The sequence below is a fragment of the Corvus moneduloides genome, chromosome 9 (genome assembly GCF_009650955.1).
Source record: "Corvus moneduloides isolate bCorMon1 chromosome 9, bCorMon1.pri, whole genome shotgun sequence".
In the NCBI taxonomy this organism is placed as follows: Eukaryota; Metazoa; Chordata; class Aves; order Passeriformes; family Corvidae; genus Corvus; species Corvus moneduloides.
Genome location: NC_045484.1, coordinates 1,221,577 through 1,235,271, shown reverse-complemented (window position 1 = coordinate 1,235,271; position 13,695 = coordinate 1,221,577).

Sequence of the window (13,695 nt, the reverse complement as noted above, 5' to 3'; positions counted from 1 at the left end):
GACCTCCAAGATCATCAAGTCCAACCACGGATGCAGCAACATAACTCACATCACCTGTGATCCTGGAGCAGAAACTCCTACCTGCCCAAAAGAGCCCTCAGCAGGGATTTGCAGGGAGGCAGCTTCTCCAGAAGCCTCTCCCAAACAGCAGCTTTCCTCTTTCCACTTTTTTTCCAGCATTCTTTATTTATTTTTTAATCTGCTTCCCCCTCCCCCCTCCCCCAACTCCAAACTCAAGTTATGTAAATTTTACAGAGGGGCTGACATTCTCTGATGAAGATGATCCCATTGGTGTTATTGTCTGGCTGCCAGCTCCTGGGAAACAGGCAAGGCACGAGGGTGGTTGCTGTTTTTAACTGGAGGCCGTGTCTGACTCGAGCGTTAGGAGAGTTAATGAGCACTGTGCAAAGGGAGGGAGGGCTGGCAGAAAGCAAACAGGGAAAGCTTTATTTTTACATTTCATTATTTTTGTAAGAAAAATAAGCCTGGGACCTTAAGGGAAGCGAAAAGGGGATTTTTAATTTTTTTTTTTAAATAGCAGAATTTGCAGCTGGGAAGAACCTGCTGAGATGTCCTGTGCCTAAACAGCAGGGAGGTGCCTGGGTCTCACACAGGGCATTACAGGTTACCTTACTCTTCTAGGTGTCAGCATCTGCGAGGGGGACATCCCTCATCCTATACCAGTGGGTCCTGCTGGGGATGCAGCTGCAGCCATGGTCAGACAGGGAAAGCTTGGACCATGTGCAGTAAAGGCCATGTTCTCCCCTGCTTAGAGACCACCTCACCCTGTAGGAATCGACACTTGTGCCAATTTGCAGAGCACAAGGAGCAGGTCACACCTACTAATGTGAACCCCAAGGTACTGATATACACACACACCCTACAGCTCTAGGAGAGAGCCCTCCATCCATCCAACCCCATCCCACATGCAGGATGGATCTGCACCATTATCTTCTCTCGGGGGTCACAGTCTGCAGGCTGCCCCAAGGAGTCCAGGCAGCCTGGGAGCTCCCTCTCCAGCTCTGAAGCAGATTCAGGCCACTCAGTGGGTGCTCAGCACCGAGCAAGTTGAAACCAAAACCAGTAGTCTCTAGAAAAGATGGATGGGGCCAGCAAGCCTGACACTATTCCCCATAAAGCAACAGGGAAGAGGTTAAAAGAGAAGATTTATGGGCATATATCTCTGCCAGAACCACCAGGTGATCATGTGTACACATTTCTCTACTCTAAGACCTAATTTTCCACCATTTCCCTTGATTTGCTGTTCCTATTCTCCCATTTCCTTGATTTAAGGCCCAATTATTTCTTGTCCTCTTGCCAGTGAAACAAAATATTTCATAAGCACTCCTGCTGCCTCTCGCCACTCCCTCCCTCCTTTGGATGCTGGTTTCAATGCCTGACTCACGCTTCGTGTTCTCTAAAATTTAGAGTATTTTAGTGAACACCTAACAATGATTTTACCATTTTTCTCAGTGATACAAACGGGATTTGGCACCAACTAGCTCGCTGTTGGAATTTAAGTGAGTCTGTGGCTGCCACAGCTCTGGCACATCTTTGCAAAGCAGTCCCTGGAGATTGTCACCTGGGCAAGATTTCATTGTGGCCTTCACAAAGAATGAGCCACACATCCTGGGCTGAGCTGGAGGTGACTCTGTGCTGGGACAGGGAGAAGGGCAGACAGGTAAAATCTATAATTCATCCAGGCCAGCCCCAGCCCTCCGGGGGAGAGGTGGGGACACCAGTCCAGGATCTGGTCCCCCTCCTGGAGGATATGGCCAAACTCTGCCTTCATAAAAAGGAAAGAATAATGTCACTGGTGGGTCCTCAGTCTAAACTTCCAAGCATAATCAAATCTTCCAAGCGGTTTGTCACAGACCGGCTTCTGTCAGCTCACTGAGCACCAGTCCTTCAAAACACCCCTCAGCAAGCACCCTCCCCTCCCCTTGGAGCAATGGTTTTACAATACATTTCCATTCCTCTTCCTCCTCCTTGCCCAGGCTTGCACGATCACAGCAAATAGCATTTCCATAGCATCCTCCTACCAGCTCCCACAGCCATACCCAAACCTGCCCCAACACAACACAGCCACGAAAAAGACAGTCAAAAGTGCTACTTCAATACTGCAATCTTTTTCAAGGAGATGGATCCATAATGTTGGGTGAGATTACGCACAGATCAAAAAAAAGAGGTTCCTTAGGCTGTAAGCCTAAGAGAGGGGAAAAGCTCAACATTGCTCTGAATCAAGCTGAACATGGACTCAAAATTGGTTCTCCTGTATTCTCAACTCATGCAGGTTCCCGAGACCTCAAACTTCCGTGACCATCAGCTGCTTACCTCTACCTGCACAACACAATCCATTTGGCCTTTATTTTCTCCCCATAAAAACACCCCAAACAAAACCGAACATAAACCCACAACTCACTGGACATGCAGCCTTTCCACTCAAACACCGTTGAAAAAACTTCAAATTTGGAAGTCACAGCTCACCAGATGGCTCTAGCTTGGGTGGTTCTCCAGAAGGGACACCTCCAGAGATTCCAGTCCTTCCAGTGGCTGGCTGGAAGCAACAAAGAGGAAATCACCTCGAGAAGATGATCAGGAGGAAGGAATAGGATGAGGTACTCTCTCCTAGATATTTTGACCTATGCCTCTTCTCTTCAGCCACACAAACATTTACCACAGCCATGGAGAAGTGTCCAAACCTGATCTCATGCTCAGATTTGGGGTCAACTGCGCAAGAGAGCTGGACACAAGCTGGGAGATGCAGAGCCCTGTCAGAAATCAGGCCCTAAAACATTGCAGTGGGAAGCCCTAAGAAGGTCAAAACATTCACACATCCCAAAGCAGGCACGATCTGGTCTTCACACCCACCACGGCTGCTGGCAGCTCGTTCACACATTTCATGCAGCCTGGAGGACAAGCTGAGGCCTTCGATGCTGTTTTGCCACACCAGACTTGCTGCTCTGTTATGGGATTGGGCAGCTTCACTCCAAAAAGCTTCACGAAATAATTGATCACCACATGCCACCAGAGTGAGAACTCTTTGGTAACCCAAGAAAGGAATGAGGTTTGTTAAGGGGGGCAGCTCTTTATCTGAACTTAAAAAGAAGAAAACTAGCCCTAGCTAGAAATATCAAGTAGGAATGGAAGACATGAGGAAAAACTTGAAAGACTCTGCAGATTTCCCTGTACAAGTCCATCATCTTTTCACAGCTGGGGCTGTGCAAGTCAAGACCTCCTCTATTTTGAGCTTGGCCTGGAAAAAGCTTCTGGGACCCCACCTGCCACTCTGTGGGGCATCAGATGTGCTCTGGACTCCTTCTACGGATCATCCCAGTGAGGGCTTCTGGATTCCACTCACAGCTTGGGAAGGTTTGGGGATCTGTACCCTCCAAGGTCTGTAAAATCCAGAGGCCTCAGAGGATCCTAGCCAGCCTAACTTCATCCCTCCCTTGGTACAATCAGCTCTGCTAACTGTACTGGCCTGAGGGTTAGTAAATCAATGTCACTTTCAATTTACCATGTGGCTGTGGCTGGCTGGAAGCATCACCTCCAGGGGAAGCTGACTCACCCTAAGCACACTTTTCTGAAGGGCCAGCCAATCCTGCCCTCTAGACCAGCTTCCCTTCAAGCTACCTGTCAGCCTAGCAGAGCCTGGACAGCCCCCAAAAGCTGACACGCCACAGTTCATATTCCTGGCAAGTACCATCACAGTGCTTAAATCCCCTGAAAAGTACTGGAAACGGTAAAAGCTGGCCATTAGGGTAGTTTTATATGGAATAGATACTCTAGGTTGTAAAGTGTGTTCGGAAGAACCATTACACTCCCTCGGCTGTCTGTCCTCAGAGGAAAGAAGATAAATGTCCAGACAGATGTTCATAGCCCAGGGCAAGGGAAATACAGCATCCTCTGGGAGAGCGAGCAGAAGTACCGGAGAGCGGAGCCACGCGCAGACTCCGCTCAGAGCCAGCGGGACCGGCTTCCCCAGCGTCCCACCAAACCCAAGCCACCCCTGGCAAGCCCACTCCAGAGCCTCTGTGCCACTCTCCCAGCACCCCGGGTGTGAGGTGCTAGGGAAAGAGGTGCTCGTTAGAGACCCCACCCTGACCCTGGACAACACAGCAGTGTCAGGGATGACTCGAGATAACAAGACTACAGCATGTGAGCAGCGCAGTGCCTCTGTGTGCTTCCTCTGCTGCCCAGACAAATCCTCTCCCATTTGATTTGACCATCCCACAAGCACAGGGAAGAACTGTGTGGTCCTCAGGGAGCTCACTAAGCCAGTATTTCCATAGGAAACAGAAGCTTGTGCACCACAATCTAAATATAGCTTTAAAAGAATAAAATCAGCTTCTACTCTAGCCGATCAAGAGAAAAGTGTTTGGAGGGTAAATTGGGACAGGAGTGTTTGCTCAGATTTATGGGGAGAAGGAATAAGTTGGAGAGGTCTAAACTGAACCCATCCCTTGAGCAGAAGTGTAACTACGTGACCCTGAAATTCAGCTGTAATTTCCTTTGTAATTTCCCTTCAACCTCAACTATTTCATGATTCTGTGGGATGCAGAATTCATGGTACTCTATTTTGATGCTGGGAATAGGAGGGATACGGTTAGGGCCACAGCAGATCTTCCATCCTTCGTCCCACCTCATCTGATTGAATACAAACCTTTGTTAAAAAAGACCTCCAGCCCTTTTCCCAAAAGGAGCTGTTAAAAGACATTTATAACCTTGGAAGAGCAGATGTCCACCAGAGGTCAGTTTTTCCATTCATCCATGGGATGGATCAGACCAAAAGAATAGGCACAACACAAACCCTAAAATGCACAGGTCCTCAAATGCTGAAACATTTCTCGGCCTTTTCTTTGCTAGATTGGGGGGGTGGGGAAAAGACAGCAGGGAAGAAAGATGTAACTTGGTTTACTGGACACTCCTAATCCAGCTCTAGTGCCTAGGATCAAAGATTAGTTGATTAAAATCCAATTTCAAAGCTTATTAACTTTTGAATGAGAAATGCTGCTATGGTGAGCTTACTTGGGCAGGCTATTTCTGGCTTGGCAGGGAAAAACAGCTCTTTGCTTATCAGCACCCAGCTTAGACCCAGATGAAGCAAGAGGATTTCACCTCCTCAGACCACTTTAAATCAACACTAAATGAACAAAAGGACTTCCCTTAAGCTGGATATTAAAACCAGCTGGGCCTTTCCCCTTCATGCCACCACAGCTCATCTGAAAACCACGCAGAGCCTTTGCGTTGTTTCGCTAAGTTACCCAAAATTCACTGCCCTGCACAGCATTCTGGTCAGGCTGGCAAGTGACAGCTCTGACATGAAGTCTTGAGGTATCTTCAGCCTGTGTCCTCCTCACCAAGCAGCTCCTTGTCCTTACAGCAGCTGTACCACCACGACCAGCTCTGTCCCACTACAAAAGGGGCACTGCCAGCCGAGAGAGATGACAAGCCACGCTGAGATCTGTTTGCCACAGGCTCTTATCCTGAGGGACATAAATCCCAGCTCCCAACCTGAGATCCTTTCAGGATGCCCACGTATATCTTAAAGCACATAAGATACAGAATCACTGAATCATTTAGGTTGGAAAAGACCTCTTAAGATGCAGGGTGGAGCTGTGTCCTAGAGCTTTAGGGTTGAACACATTGCTTGTCCTAAGGACAAATGGGGGTTAAGCACTGCCTTTGGGGAGCCAGTTCATCCCACTCCCTCCTGTTTGAGCTAATCCTAGTACTGCTTGCAGAGAGTTTCCCAGCTTCTTTGCTCTTTCCCAGGCACAGCAACCATAAAGATGAGAACTGCAACACACAGTTTCACAGCAAACTTTTTCAGGTGGTAAGGGGCCCCTTTCTCTCTCAGGTACACAGTTTTTCAGAACATCTCTCATCCAGGGAAACAGTATTTGAGGCCATCTGTGGCCAAACAATGGGCTTCACCTCTTGTGCAGAAGGACTGAATTTATCAGCTGAATGCAATCATTGTCTAGATCAGCTAGTGCTGGGGTCCCATACGTGTGTTGTAAAGGTGGCAGCTGTGAAGCACCAAGGTCTGGGTCTGACTCTTGTCACAGTGAAATACGTGATGTATCCTCAAAAATCACCAGAACGTGAGGAAGCTAACATCAAAGCAGGGGGGACAAAGGCAATTTGTGCTATTGTACCTTAAAGAGGGAAAGCAGCAGGCAGTCTGGGTGACCAAGTTTGCTTTGAAGAGTGGTTGGTGACAGCTACATGACAAATACCTTGTCTCTCTGGGAGGCACCTCAGTAGCTTCTTTCCTCTCTCCTGCTGTGCTCTGGGAATCGTAGACACTGCCCAGAGCAGTGTGGCTGAAGGAACTCCACTTCCAGACACTTTCAGACCCAACTCCAAACAGCCACCAGATCAGTAAACAACACAGCCAACAGTGACTTCTCCCTGGTTCAATTAAACCTTGTCTTACACCAAGGAAAAAGGAAAACAGCCTTGCAACCTGCCTCCGGTACACATGAAGTATGTAGGAGCTCTTCAAAAGGATTCCTGCTCCTGCAGATCAGGCACAGGCTTTCAGAAGAAGAAAATCAGTTATTTCTACACATCTTTTTGCAATGTTCCTGTTACACATAGTGCCTCTGGGGGAGGAAGCAGTGTGGACAGCACAAACCAGAGGCCTTCCCCATCCCTGACAAACCCTGACATGCGATAATAGAGAGAAAAGGGTATAGTTGCAAACCTCACCTCCACACGGGCACAGCAGGGATCCAGTCTCTAAAACCAAGCCCACGGAAAACTTTGAACATAGAGAAAAAACGCTGGCATAGAAGTGCTGGAGTATAAGAGCTCCCTGCCGGTGGTGAGGCAGCTCTTGCCTTGGGGAAAGAGCATGTGTTTCTCCCCTAAACTGTAGGGAGGTCAGGATGGAAAGGCACAAAGTTTCTCCTATGAGTAGAACACTGGTTTTTAAACTACCTCTATCAGGAGAGTCTGACTCTCCTGTTATGCAGCCTATGCCAGCGCACCAGCCCAAAGGGCTAAGAGTCCCCACACAGCCTGGGAAAGGGCCAGGAGGTCAGCGTGGGCTTGGAAGTGCCACCCTTGAGCTCCACCATGTACTCCCAAGAGCAGTAGCCCTGCTCTGTGCTGCAAGCCTACCTTGTGCATTCCCTGCAGCACACTACAACTGAGCTGTGAAACAACACTTGGAAGCAAAGGCAACACCAGATCAGCCAGGCGAGTGCTGAGGAGAGGTGACAGTAACAAGGAAGGTTATGTTTAGCCTCACATCTGTGCTGTTTGGAAGCTCTCTTCACAGGGAAGAAAAAAATAGCCTAAGAATAAATCTTTCACTTGGAAAACATCCAGCCTGGGAATAAAAAACAAGAGTCTAAGAGAATGAGTAATTGAAAGGAGAAAGACTGTCGAGCAGGCGAGGTCAGGGGATGCAAGGAGCACACACGAAGGACCACCAGCACAGGAAGGATTTGGGGAAAGCAGCCATCTTCGGGGCAGACAGGCATGCTCCAGCTGTCTTACCAGGATCATCTTAGGGAGGGGAAAGAACGAAGCCCTGTGCTGCCTCCACTTTGTGCAGACCCCACTCCTACAACAGGGGCAACCAGCTCCATTCTTCCCTGAGCTCTTCCAACCCAAAGCCCAGAAGAAAGCCAGATGCTGGGCAGGAACTGGGAGCTACTGGTGAAGGTAGCCCAGTGTGGAAGACAAGGAAAGCCACTGAATCTGGGTCTCAGTTTGGAGCCAGCCACTCCACACAGTATCATCACAGAGTCCACCTGCACCTCCTCTGAAATGCCCCAGTACTTCCTTCTCAATCCTCACTCAGCCTGGATCACCTCCTACTGTGGTATGAAGTGCCAGCAGAGGAGTAGAAAGGCACATGCTGTTTGCTCAGGACCAGTTCAGGCACACATGACTGCAGGCACATTCCCATTTAGTCTTCCAGTGCCCCAGGAGCCAACACACCACGGCAGCAACAGGATCCTTCTCTGCCCACTCCAGTCCCAAGAAAGCAACACCATGCTTGGTTAAAATTCCAGACAAACAACCACCCAGGCCACATAATCCAGCTCCAGACAGGCTTGCTAGGGATATTTCTCCATTACTGCTTCAGTGCCGAGCGACAGATCTGAGTCCCAGTGCATTACAGGTGGCTGCAAATCCAATTTCCTTCCCCAAAAAACTAGGCATGTTTGCAGCCGCCTCGACGCCCCTGCACCCTGCATAAGGATGGGCGCCCGGCTGAGCAGTGAGTGCAAAGCCCACATGGCATTAATCCTCCATGTTCATATCAGAAATCCAAATCTCTAATTTACTTCATCCTGAAGTCACTTAAATGTAAGCATCACTCCTGGTCCTACTTCTGTGTTTAATTTTTCTGGTTGCAGATATAATTGTTATACTAACAGTGCTTCAGTTGTGATTATAAATACCCAAACTCCCATGCCTATGTATGTGCAGGCACGCATCCACACACGCTCATTCTTCTACCTCTTGAGAAATGGGTCTGTTCCGCTTTCTTCTGCTACTGATAAAATATTGATTAGGGAATTTGAAAATTTGAAATGATTTAGGAGTCCCTGGATGGGAAACGTAATGTACTGTGCCAGTTGCATTATGAGCCATCCATCACCTGTCAGCAAGCAGCAAGAAAGTGACAGAATCAATACAAACGTGTCTGAAGATGGGTTTAATTCATTTCCCTTCCCCCTCAGGCCACGGCTGGAGCATCCCAGCTGGAGGAGGAGGAGGCTCGGTAACACCAGCCCAACCTCAATCCACCCAAAGTGCAAGGGGGTTAACTTCTTCCTTGGCAGTCCAACCACATCAGAGCCAAGATGGGTGACCTTGGCCACATTCCCAGGGGAGCATGGCCAGGCCAGCCAGCCAGGAATTGCTAAATCAGGTCCTGAGGGCTGCATTCAGCTGCCCTTGTGCCCTGAGATGGTCTGGGGTACCTGCAGTGTCCACATGGGTCAGAGCACCTGCACGACTCCTACTGAAGCTGCTTTGATTGACTTGGGCAGGTTGTTATTTGTCCCTAAAGCCTCCCCATGGCTGGTAATTCCAGCCTGTCCCAGCACATTTTACACCATGAAACACTCCCATACTGTAGTCTGCTTTCAGAGGGACCAGACTGGCCAGCAGACAGGGTCAATCTCTCCTTGTTTCCCTTCTGCATCACCCACCCTTAGTCAGCATGGCCTGATCCAGCTCCTTGCTCCTACTTACTCTCACCAAGAGTTTTAAAATAAAATTTAAAAAAGAAGGGGTGAGCAGAATCCATCTGTAGGGTGATATATCATCCTCCTGCATTTTGCAGATGGATTCAATTGGTCTGTGATCCTATTTTGCAGATTCCCTTAGAGCACTGTAATTCATCCTGCAAGGCATTTCAAATGAGACCGGACAGAGCACTGGAGAAATGACAGGAGCCGGGCGCCCTGCCGCGCTCCCCGGGAGCAGAGAGGGTGACCAGGCAGGCTATTGCTCATGTGTGATTAGAGCTAATTATTCCAGGGCACACCGCAGGAGGTGATGGCAGCACAAGGGCAGCTCAAACAAGGCCAACAGAGTTCCCAAAAGCTGCTCCTGAACTCAAGCCAGCCCACCATGGACTATGTTAGGCAGCAGCATTAATCCTGGCTGCAGAGCACATAGTGTGGCACAAGGGATGTTCCACAGCATAAGACAACTTTTGACCTGGCAGCTGTAGGGTGGAAGACCGAACAGCCAGCTGGGTTGGGAGCAGGAGGATCTCCAGGCTTCCCCCTTGACTGGCTCTTTGTCCCGGCAGAAGCCTGGCAGACAACCCTCCCCTCCTCCCAACATCTTTCAAGGCTTCAAGGAGGCAGCACAGGCCAATGCATACAGGAGCAAGCACTCATCTTCTGGGCAGCACATTTCTGCCCTGTTCTTTGGCTGATGATGTGGCTGCAGGTATGACTTCTTGGACAAAACTTTCTCATTTATTTTGATTTTAATTCCATTATTTAATAGACTGCAAAACCCTTCATGTGGGAGTCTCAACTACTGCAACTGTGCAATTCACTCCAGATATGTCCCTTCTACCTCACCATCCCTAATAGACTCTATAAACGGTTTCCAAATCCAGCAGAAGTGGTCTATTTGCTGCCTAGTATACCATATAATCTTTCGCAGAGGTAGTATTGATCTTACTAAACGTGCAGCCATCGAGTCCTCAGATGTGTCTCAGCATTTGCTTGCCTACAGCAAAGCGCCTCTTCCAGCCCCACAGCAAAGTGCAGTGACAGCACCAGCCTACACTGACCCGGAGACGAGAGGATCAGTGCATTCCTGAGAACAATTTAATGGTCAGTAGAGCCATGGCTGTAGGGTATTCAGTCAGAAGCAATCCCCCATCTCAAAAAGAAATGTCTGAGCCATTTTAACTGTAAGGGACAGAAATTAGGGACTAATTCAGGCCGTAACAGGTACCGAATGCTGAGTCCACACGCAGCTCTGCTCATGGCTAATGGATTTTGCACAGTGAGACTGGCTCAGGGCTCTCAGCTCATCGTTCCAGAATGCTCACAAGACTCACTCGCTGCCGCTTTGGCAAATTTTCCTCACCCGTCCATACAGGGAGAAACTCATGAGATTATTTGCACGGTCCTCTCCAAACAAGCAACCCTTCCCACAGCACAGAAGCTGGCTCCAGATGAGAGAGGAGAGGCTGTAGGAGGCTGGGCAAGGAAAGCAGCATTAAGATGCAAAGCACAGAGTTGGAACTCTAAAAAAAAGTACATACACGCATCTCTATGTGCAGGTGCATGAAGCTCACCTTTTTGAGGGAAGGCAGCACCACGGTGTGCTGGGAAGCAGAGGCACAGAGCACAGTCTAACCAGATGTTTGCCTGACAGAGCATCAGCACTGGGTTGTGTTCCCAGGCCGCCCCGGCAGCGACATCCAAGGAGAGGACAGATGGCAGCTCCACAGCGCAGCATTAGGACCATGACTTGTGTCTTTCTTCTAGACAAGGCTCTGGTGCTGCCAGCTTACAGCAGGCACGGAAGGAAGGGGTGATAAGTGGCCACCGTCTGGCCCAGAGGCGCTGGGGTGCCAAGCAGAGGGGAGAAGGAGGCCTGGCTTCCACCCCTTTGACATTCACACTGACCCAGTTGTGTCAGCCCCGCTCGTCAGCCCATCCGTCACCCTGCTGGCTCCTGCCGGGGCCTCAGGACCTGCAAAGGTGGCTACACATGTTGGACTATTTGTCTTCTCAGGTTCTTGGGACAAGGGAGCTGACAGCCCTATTAGTTATCTCACAAAGCAGAGCCCAAACACATCCCCAGAGAGGACGACAGGGAATAACCCCAGGGAACAAGAGAACGTCAAAGCCACATGGTTCCCAGTTTCCCAGGGAAAGGCAACAGATCAGTACAGCCCAAGAACTGAAATCCTTGAAAGGTGTACATGGGGAAGAATCCTGGAAGCTGAAGCTTTCACTCATCACCTGTCATCTTTCCTTAGCCAAGAGTAAGTTGCTTCTGTTAACAGGCAGGGATCATCCCCACTTTCAGCACCAACCTTTTAAGCCTTGTCCTGGGATGTGCCCAGGCTGGGTGACCTAAACTACCCCTGCACTCCAACCCCAACTAATCCTGCAGTCTTCAAGAAGGCACATCATTGCTCTGGGAACTAGCCATGCACTCACACACACTGCTATGAAGAGGAACAAATACTGATCCAACAGCCCAAAGAAGCCATCCAAGCCTACGTGATGACCACACATGCTGGAAACAGCAGGTAGGGACCTGGATCTCTCCGTGCCAGAGGAAAACCAGGATGTATACAACAGCTCACCAAGGCACTGAAAGCACCAGGCACAGAGGTCGGGTGACTGAGAATTGTACTACAAGTGCTCAGAACACATCAGTGGGATGTCACATCATCTCATGCCAGAACAACAGCAAAAGAAGTGCCCTGCTCCCCACATTGCCAAACCAACACTCTTCCAGCCAGTGCAAGTACTTCCAGTGCACACATACACCCAGGCCGCGCATCAAGGCAGCTCCTGAATTCCCACATAAGCTGGTTTTTAGGCAGGGATCTCCATGTGAGTGATTGTAACCCAGCTTATCACTGTCACCCAAAGCTGCCCACCTGCCCTGCCAACACCTCCAGCAGAGCAGGATCCCAGCCAGCACCAATTCCAGGATCTTCCCCAGCCGTTCAGGACACAGCCAGAAGGCAGAGACTGAGCCAAGGCTTTGTAAAATGGAGCATGTCGTAGGTGGGGAGGAGGGGAGACAGCTCTTTGAGCAAGTAATTTCAATTGCCTTGAGAAAACAGGTTGTTAAAATGATAGAAATAAATGGGTTGTTTGAGCAGCCTCAGAGACGCTTTCAGAGAAAGCTTCCAGGTAGGAACATTGATTGCAAATACTTATTAACTGCTCCTTCATTATCAAAGAGATGTGATACATGTGTTTACAAATTTCGATGCATTTTTATTAAGCCTACTTAACCGTTTAGTTCTCTAAACCTTCCCAGAAGAACCGTCACCAAGCAACTCCCTCAACACAACTTCCACTTCTGCACAGGCAGGCGTGGGCACTGGAGGCTTCACTCAAGCATCTGCCTGTCCCAAGGAACACATGGTGCCAGTGTTAGACCCAAAATGGCTCTTTTGATCCCAGTCTCTCAGAAAAGGAGGATCTCACTTCAGAGGATGTGTGAGAGGGTCACTTACTCTTTTTTAACCTTTGTCCACTCATGAAAGCCATCAGCCAAGAGACTGTAGGTCCCTCTAACTCAGCCTCCTGTCTCCCACAGCAGCTGGGCTTGATGCTAACAGCAAGAACTGAAGAGAAGGTGGAAGGTGGAGGTGTTTTTTCCCAGGATGATTCTCCAGCTCCTAGCAGCCCAGCACTTAAAAACTCCCAAGCTGTAAATTGTTTCAGGGCTGTGTTTAGGCCCATCATCAAGAGTTATCTGCCATGAAATTGCCAAGTTCCTTTTTAAAGGTTCACGATATTTTTTGGCCGCCACAGCATCCCAGGACAACACGTTTCCAGGGCTGAATTAGCTCCCCCCACACACAGCATGTAAAGCTGTTCAATTTAAACCTGAAGTCCATTATTTTCTTAGCCTGCAGGAAACAACAAACAATAACCTTCTAATCATCTTCTTGGGTGATTTTATCCGTGTCTCAAGTCCTCCTTGTTGATGCTTTTCCCAGGCTGGTGAGTCCTGACCTAGGCTACCCTCAGATGGAAGCTGTGACACTAAGTTATATAAAGCATGGCTCCTCACTCTTGCCAACATCTTCTCCAGCAGCAATGTCAGCATGAGCGATGCCCTGTGCTGGGACAAGTGCTCTCCTCTGGGGCTCCTCCCTGGAGCTGCTCTTCCAGTGAAGAATCAGAAGCTCTGTTTATTTTAAGCAGGCTAGAGAGAGGCACAGGCAGAAGGGTGAGGAGGATCCCTGCCACAGGTCACTGCTTCAATAAGAGTCAAGATTTCCCTCTGAGAAAGCCTGTGCCAGAGGGATGCACAGATTGTCACCTCCTGGCTACTTGGGCAGGAGTTTCTGTCCAAAAAAGAGGTACCATGCTGATGGCCAGAGTCCTGCAGGCTTCCACAGCCTCCATCCGCCTGCTGGAAGAAGGGGGTCCCGCCAGCCCTTCTCCAGTAATCCTGCCTGAGGACTGCAATGTCCCAGCTAGAAACAGC